We start from the raw sequence: 9,120 nt of genomic DNA, 5'->3' as shown, positions 1-9,120 counted from the left end.
GAAACTAATACAGTAAGTATAGGTTTACAGAAGTTTTGTTTTTCTCCCCAACTTAGAAATCATACTACTCCTCTCAGTCCTGGGTTACAGGTAGGGACTGTGCAGCTGTACTTTGACGAAGCGCACTGCAGTCTTACAAGTCTATATGATAGGCTGCTACATTAAAATATTCTCCATTTTTAATTATTAAGAGTCATATATTCTTGGAGTAAAATATTTTTGGCTAGACTTTTAAGGTGTCAGGATGATAAAACTTAGGTTATAGATTTACTTCAATACAATTTGTGTTCATCATGATTTTTTTGGATATACAAATAAAAACACAAAAATAATGTATGACTCCAATTTTTCTTCTCTCTGAATTTCCAGGTCCAACAGTGCACATTGTAAAACCAAAGAAAGGAACACATCTCAGATTATCTGCCAGAGTTTTACACTTATTGGTACTTCACATAGAGAATTCTTTCTTTTTTTTTTCTCTCTCCAGTCATTCCCTAAATAATTATTAAGTTGCTGTCATGTATGCAAAATGCTGAGGATGTGGCAGTGGATGAGGCAGGTATGGTCTTTGTCTCTAGAGTAAGCACTGGCCCATGAGTACCTCTGCACAAATTGGTAAGAGGCACCTCCTTTCAGCAGTCACAATCTGAATGTCAAGGGTTTGTCCAGATGAACTAAAGTTGGTTCTAGAGCCAGCGTATAGAAGGCAGTCATGGCAAGCACTGCAAGCTGCAGCGGGGGTGGGCGCAGCGGTGGTAGAATGTCATCTACCAGAGTATTTAGCTCAATTGGCAAGTGAGCAGTATCCACCTCGGTATGTATACGAGCACACGGGAGTATTGTGAGAGTGAGGACTTTGCTCTCCCAAGTTATATCGATCGACGTGGCTATTCCTTACCTGATGTGGCCCACATCAAAAACCCTTTCTGCCAGCTGGAATCCTGGAAAGAGAAGGAGAATGAACACCTGGAGCAGTCTATCAATTGATGGAAAGGTTAATCGTATCACATTAAGTTCAACAAGGGCTTTGCTGAAATGAACAGGAGCACAAATGAGTGATAGTTGTGGGTGCTGCCATGTTTTTCATGGGCCTCAATGCTCTCATTCTGATCTGGGAAAAGCATTATGTGCATGGCCCCATTCCTGTTGGGAACTACCCTGCCTGGTTTCAGAAGCTGTAACCCCCCCACCCCCTGTGACTAAGGCTGGGTGAGGGACCATGGGACCATAATCCTCTAGGGAGACAAAAGCCTATCTCCCCAGCAGGAGCACAGCTTCTGCTTCTTTTACTTAATCCATAACTGGCCCCCAATGCTTGGTCGATTAGCCAATGATGGGGAAGATTCCCCAAGGGGGGAATGACCAAAGCCAGGCATGATCACATGGGAGGCCCCCAAGGAAGGGCTTGGGGGGCTGCAGCAAAAGGGGTTGATGGACCCTCATCCCTCAGCTTTGACAAAGCCTGAGTCCTCATTCTGTCTGTCAGAAATCTTCTAATCTCTTGGCTGCCTTACTTCCCTTGCTCCACCTAAGCCTGAAACAATGACAGAGGGTGGTGGAGCCCTGTGCTGGAAAGGGCGGGTTTCCTGGGCAGTCAGGCCTAAGGAAGAATATACACAATCCTGTGAGATCTGCTTTGTTTAGAATGCTCTCAATTAAATGATAAGGGTCCAAGCAAGAAGTAAGTTTGTTCCTCAAAGTTTTACAGCTCTTTAGCTATCTGATCCCAGCTCAATATAGGCCCTCAGAGTTCTTTGTTATCCATTGTTTGATCCTCACTGCCTAACAATGATTAATGAGCTTTACCTGTATTCTTGTGCAAACAAATCCAATATAAAAGCCCATTGAAGAACAGGCTCCTGGCCCTTCTCCTTTGAGAGATTGGCCACCTTTCCTCCCCAAGCAGATAATGTCTTGGTAGATTTATTCTCATCCCTGGCAGCCAGGGGGGTCCTGCGGGCAGAGCCCCCCACCCATCCTGTTTAGCTCTGAAGAGGAGTGGTGGCCAAGCGGATCAGGAGGATGCTCAACGTGAAGGTCAGCCCAATCCAGGCTTTCTCTGCAGGGTGGGACTACAAGAATTAGTAGAAGAAATAAGAACCTTCCATTCACATACCTGAACCTCACTTTTTTCTGTTATTTCATTGCAGTTCAGAATATTTAATGGAAACTGTTATGTTGTAGTCTCTTCTAAAAAAAAAAGGGCCAGTTTACTTGGGGGAAAAAAAAGGTACATTTTAGCACTACTTGCCCGCTTGGCTGGTTACTTTTGTGTATAATCTGCACAGCTTTAGGAAGAAGCCCTGCTTTGTCTCAAGATTATGTAGCAATGGCAGATGGTTTTCTTAGTACCTCCATCATTCCTCTCTACTTTGAAAAAGGGTCAAAACACTGTTTCTGGATTACTGAGCAGAGCAAGTTCCATTTTCAAAGAAAGTAGCATACAACAGAAGGAAGAAGCTAAGGTGAATGTTGGTATTTTCCACTACTGCATCCCTTCTCCCATAGAACCTAATTCTCTCCCACAGGTCAGAGAAATTGTTCTATTCTGTTTTTTTCCAGGTGGTGAAATGTTAACAAATAAGCCTTGTATACATTGGATAAGAATCCAACTACTGAAATGCTTAGGAATATTTTGTGGGGTCTTGGCTGCTAAAATTTGTGGAGGGGTGCTAATTAGAAAAATAATATATTGAGTGGAAAAATAGTGAATGAAAAAATATCGTGAGATCACATGTAGCCAGAGTTAATCATAGATGTGTATGGTGAAAACACCTCTTTTTTGGGACTACTTGGAATTATTACATGACAAGGATAGACAATGTTTGTGAATCCTTAGTATGCTTTATCTTCTTTTACTAGCAGCAAAGATACATGTGGATAAATTGTTCCCATCTCTTTCCAAAATGAAGATTTATTTGTATTGTTTCAAAAAAAATTTTCCCGTTGGAAACTTGAAAAGATTGTGGGATTTAGGGTGTGTATATGTGTGTGCATGATAGTTAGACATGTCTTGTTTTAAAAAAAATAATGGGAGAATAAACTTTCTTTGTGTTTCTCTATCACGGCATAGGGAATGAGGGACAGAAAACCTGAGAAATGATTTTTTTCAAGTCAGGAAAAGAAGCCTGAATCAGTAGTCTAGCTTGCCAGATGGAGTCTGATATATAAGAAAGATTTGTATTTTAGGGGTTGAGGTTGAGTGGGAGTTGGGGAAAGGCAACCAACAAAAGGCTGCAAATAGTTATGAGGGAGCCAACAAAGAAAGACAGGGCCAAGATCTGGAAGATTCATTCCATTCTAAAATAAGTATCTCCATGGCTTAGTTAAGTTGAGAAAATGGTTTGTATTAAAATTGCTTGTATGTGGGAAAGCTCACTATAAACTTTCTGTTGAGATGACTGAACTACTCATTCAATTATAATTATGTTGGTCAAAATAGATACTGTTCTTTATATGAGCTATCACTATTCAGACAGATTGTTATTACAATTTGTGACAATTGAGTGTGAATAAAATTGCACTTGAAGAGAAGGTGAGCGATCTGAAAAGTGGCCATATTTTTCACTTTTTTAATCCATAATGAATAGAAAAATCCCTGTAAAGAGTCATTTTTCTTTAAGTTCCATAACTGTGTTGAATGTGAAAGGCAGAATTTATCTTCTTATATTCTGTCCTCACAGTTTAGATAAGAAAGGCCATAAGGTTAAACATGTCTAGTTTATACAACTATACTAACTCTAGTTGTGGGCTTGGAACTTGGCTCTAGAACTCAAGTGGGCTCTACTCCAAGCAAAACTGGGTTTTTGTATTTTCAGATCCAGGACAATGAATCAGCAAAGCAGACCTAATCTCCTGATTAGAACTGACAGCAAATAGACCTGAAAAGATACTGATTGAACCAAAAGCAGATATAGCTGACCAATGGGGTCTTCATTTCAGAGCATAGGTGTATGTGGCAGCGGTGGCCACAGTAGCATATATCATAACCTCCACCTTCACTACCACCACAAGCAATGGCACCTCTCTTTGTTCACTTCTCATGAAGGCCTGATTCATACTGAGTCTTTGTTGGTCAGCTGACATTCCTTATTTCTGACTACTGAGTAGTAGTCAGTACTTTCTTTGTAAGTACAAAAATGGCCACCCTTGTAAGTACATCCTTGGCCACCCTTGTAAGTACAATACAAAGATGTGGTAATTCACACAAGAGAAAGTGGTATGGCCCAGGAAAAGCACTTGGCTGCACCAGAGAACTCTTTGCTTTGGCAAATTGCTGAAACATGCCAATCTATAGGAAACAATGCTCAGACAGCAGCCTAGGAAGAGTTCAGTATCTACTGGAAAGTAGCATAATGTAGTGATTAAAAGTTCTAAAACCAGCCTTCTTGGATTTGTCTTCCAGCTTCTACAGAACTACATGTGATTTCAGGCAAGTTAGCCACCTTTCTTCTGTGCCACAGTTTCTTCATTATTAAAATGGAGATAATAACCATACCCATATAATAGGATTGTTGCCAGAATTAAGAGAGTTAATATAAGTGAAGTGCTTGGCTCACTGTTCTTTTCTTTTCTTTTCTTTTTAGATTTTCATTTATTTATTTTTAGAGAGGGTACAGGAGGGGGAGAAACATCAGTGTGTGGTTGCCTCTCATGACCTGGCCCGCAACCCAGGAATGTGCCCTAGAGTGGGGATCCAACTGTGACCCTTTAGTTTGCAGGCCAGCACTCAATCCACTGAACCACACCAGCCAAAGCTCACTATCTAATACATGTTAATTGTTTATTAACATGTTACTTGTTAATTGTTTCTACCTTCAGCTCCAATTCTTTTAAAATACAGTAATGCCAGCAGGATACTATTTAAAGGGTATAAGCATGATACCTTAAATTATTTTCTTTCAAACATTTGCTAATACCTTACATTTCTTATTAGAGATCACTCAAAGATTCAGAGTGGAACAAAATTAAGACAGGATTTGTCTTAAGGACCAGAGTCATAAACTGGCCAAAGGCCAGCATTAGGGATGATTGGCTGTAATGAAGGATAAGGGCTGCAGCATTCTCTATAGTTCTCCTGGTTAGAAGGTAGTTTTGTCTCAGAATTTAGCTCAAAACTGTTTTCAAGAGAGGACTAAGTTGGTTAGCCTAGCTTTGGTAATAAATCTAGCTGCAGTGACACCAAACCAGATTAGTTAGAGCAAATGACATTATGATGGCAGTGTTAAAAGATCTGAAGAGCTGTCACTTGGAAGAAATATTGGACTTCATTATTTTCATAAAATAGCACTAAGATGAATGACTGGAGGTTTCATGAACCCAGTTGGGCTCCATATGAGGTAAAAGTTTTCAAGCACAAATGTTTTAAAATAGAAAAGGCTGCTATATCAGGTTCTAATACTAAAAATGCTCTAGCAGAAGCTCGCCCACCACCAATCAGAAATGTACCTGAACATTCATCTGTAGTGGGGATAATAATCACTCACCCATAGTGTTGTGCAGATTAGATGCAAAAAGGTGCTTATGGCAGTCAGCATAGTGCCTGGCACGTTGTAAATGTTTGATGAATGGTAATTGTTGATACTATGAAGACAACTACTGTCTCCACCACTGTCATTATTATGATTAATGGAGATTTTAAATTTAGCTAAGAGACTAGACTATATGATCTCTCTAGTTTCTATGAAAATAGGTTGTTAGCTTATGCTTTTTATGGTTTCTTTTACTCAGAAAGTTGAAAAGACTTAGAAATGGGAGACATCTTACATTAGGATGTGGTGTTGCTCTTTATGTGTTTATTATGCTAGCTCCTTTGACTATTCTATTATTTATTATTCTCTACTTTATTTAGAATGGTTTAACCTGTATATATTTCAGCTGTATTCTTTGTTAGTATAGTAATTATAGACTTCTGTTTATAAAGATGAAAAAGTGATGGGATAAAGAAATGAAAAAGTTTCAAGTTTGAATACCAAGCTCTTTTATTTCTCAGCTGGTAAACAGGTTAGATGAGAATTATTTTAGGAAAAAGAAAAGACACCATGTTTATTTTCTCCTGAAGGATTCAGTATGTTCTATATTCAGACTTTGAAAGTTTTAATACTTTTTTGTGTGTGACTAAATCTTTTCTTGCAAAAAGAAATTGAGTTAGAAATAAAATTGAGTTAGGAATAAAATAAAAATCAGCATATTCCTCCAAGGCAAAAGAAAAGAACTTGCAGAAGCAAGATAGGAACAAAAAAACAACTAAATGTGCGACAAGTCTAAATGAAGGAAAAAGTAAAAGCTATTGTTTCTCCTATTGTTGTAAGTATATGCTCTTGGTCTAAGGTATTTTATATCATTGAAGACACATTTAATTGTAATCACTCTGTGCATTTGTTGATAGTGAGGTAGGGCAAATTAAAATTTTAGCTTTATCAACATCCATGAGAACATAGGTACAATAAAAAGGAGTACAGAAATTATGTTAAAAAGAATGCAGAATCATAAATGGTTTTTACTCTGCAATCCCTGATCACTTAGCAGATGATAAATGGAAACTCTGTTGGAGTTTAGCTTCATTTTTATTTTTTCCTCTATTTGTGCAGTTTACTTAGACTCCCATATCCTTCAAGGATTTTTTCCCCCTTGCCTGTAGGCCTGCAGAGGCAATCAAGGCTGAACAATAGGTGCCTTCTTATTTCGAGTGTGCAATTTGCATTTCTGAGGAGCTCCTGACTGGATTAAACACGTTTCACGGTGGCTTCTGCAGCTCACGGGAAGGTTCTTTCCAGAAATTTACCTCATCTTTAGCAGGGTAGGATGTTGCTCAGCTTTCATGCTTTTGAGAAACATAAGGCACCTGCATTTGCACAAAGTAATTGTTTTTATTTCCTCTGATATTCAGTTATACATAAATTAAGAACTATTAAGTTCATAGGCTTTGCTAATTTTCATAAAGTTTATTTGAATATTTTACAAACTGGGATGGTAAACTGCAATAGAGCAGGAAACTGGAATTTTGAAACCCTGTCCTTGATGAGCTCTGTGGTTTTAGGTAAACTACTTTGCCATTCTGAAACTCAGTTTCCTCTTTTGTAATATGAGAGGTTACTACCCTCTAGTCCTCTAACAGATGAGTAAAAAGTAACTGAATGATCCACCTTTTCTTCCTGCAAGGAAGAAAGATTGTGTATGCACCAAATGTAAGGCACTGTAGATGCACTGTGGATACACAGTGGGTAACATGGCCTTTGCACTCAAAGGCTCACTGTTTACAGGGAGAGTCTGACATCCCATAAATGTATTATATGCAATAATTGTAAACAGAGTAGTTCAGGAGCAGGCATGAGAGTGGAGGTTGTATTTTGGTGGAACCTTAAAGAATAGAAAGGAACTCAGTAATGAACAAGTTTGTATTAGGGAGGGAGAAGGTTGGAGCATGGGGGCATTCAACATTTAAGGTTTATGTAGAGGAAGCAGAGTTCACAGTGGAGATTCAGGAGGTCATAGAGGTAAATGGGACAGCAAGAGAGACCAGAGTCTTGGCAATCGAGGAAGAAGGCTTCAGTGGAGTGCACATCAGTCAAGTAAGATGTCACTTAGGGTTGATTTAGGTTTATGTCTATTGAAATAGACAAGAGTTAATTTCTGTGAAGCTGGGTGAAGTGGTGGGACAGAAGGCATATTGTAGTAGGTTTAACAGTAAATGTGGAAATGGGAAGTATAGTTTATTACTTTCAGAAGCTTGTTTAGTACAAATTTGTTATTTTCAGAAGCTTGTCTAGTGTAGATTTTTATTTCAGAAGCTTGTCTACCTGTTTGGGAAGAGAAGGAAAGATAAAGGAAAAGGTATAGAAATGTAGAGTCAAACATATTTTCTTTTTCAAGGAGGAGAGACATTAATGTGTTTATATATTGAGGGAACAGTAGAGAAGAACATTTTAATGATGTAAATTCTTCCAATCCATAAACACAGTATATTCTTCCATTTATTTGTATCTTCCTCAGTTTCTTTCTTCAGTGTTGTATAGTTTTCCAAGCACAAGTCTTTTACCTCTTTGCTTAAACTTATTCCTAGATACTTTATTTTTTCTTGTTACCATAGTAAATGAGATTTCTTTCTTAGTTTCTTTTTCTGATAGTTCATTGTTGGTGTACAGCAATGTCATTGATTTCAGCCCTGGCTGTTGTGGCTCACTGGATTAAGCACTGGACTGTGAACTAAAGGGTCACTGGTTCATTTCCCAGTTAGGGCACATGCTTGGGTTGTGGGCCAGGTCCCCAGGAGGGGGTGCTCCAGAGGAGATCACACATTGATGTTTCTCTTCCTTTCTTTCTCCCTCCCTTCCCCTTTCTAAAAATAAATAAATCTTTTTAAAAAGTATAATTTTTTTAAGATTTCAGAATATTGACTTTGTAGCAGGCTATTTTGCAAAATTCACTTACTAGGTTGAGTAGTGTTCTGGTGGAGACTACAGTGTTTTCTATGTACAGTATCATGCCATCTATGAATAATGTCAGTTTTACTTCCTCCTTTCCAATTTGGATGGCTTTTATTTCCTTGTCTGATTGCTGTGGCTAAAACTTCCAGTATTATGTTGAATGAGAGTGGTAAAAGGGGGACACCCTTGTCCTGTTCCTGATCTTAACGGGTAAGTTTTTAGTTTTTGCCCAATGAGTATGATATTGGCCGTAGGTTTCTCGTATATGGCCTTCATTATGTTGAGGAATGCTCCCTCTATTCACACTTTACTGAGTGTTTTTATCATAAATGGGTGCTGGATTTTACCAAATGCTTTTTCAGCATCTATTGATATGATCATGTGATTTTTGTCCATTTTGTGTGGTGTAACAATTATTGATTTGTGAATGTTGTACAATCCTTGCATCCCTGGAATGAATCCCACTTGATCATGGTGTGTGATTTTTTTAATGTATTGCTGTATTTCGATCGCCAATAGTTTGTTGAGGAATTTAGCATCTATGTTCATCAGAGATATTGGCCTACAGTTTTCTTTCTTTGTTGTGTCTTTCCCTGGTTTTGGAATTAGGATAATACTGGCCTTATAGTGTTTGGGAGTCTTCCCTCTTGAATTTTTTGGAATATTTTGATAAGGATAAGAGTTAGTTCTTGAA

General features: G+C 38.4%; 1 long non-coding RNA gene across 1 annotated transcript; it reads left to right on the top strand.

The window, feature by feature from the left end:
* The first annotated feature begins 773 nt into the window (after positions 1 to 773).
* Positions 774 to 5,242, top strand: LOC114496307. The gene is made up of 3 exons (XR_004902995.1): positions 774 to 1,145; positions 3,945 to 3,949; positions 5,232 to 5,242. It is a non-coding gene; the product is annotated as an uncharacterized LOC114496307 (long non-coding RNA).
* Positions 5,243 to 9,120: the final 3,878 nt, after the last annotated feature.

Source organism: Phyllostomus discolor, chromosome 5 (genome assembly GCF_004126475.2).
Source record: "Phyllostomus discolor isolate MPI-MPIP mPhyDis1 chromosome 5, mPhyDis1.pri.v3, whole genome shotgun sequence".
NCBI lineage: Eukaryota > Metazoa > Chordata > Mammalia > Chiroptera > Phyllostomidae > Phyllostomus > Phyllostomus discolor.
This window is presented reverse-complemented; position numbering and strand designations above follow the sequence as displayed.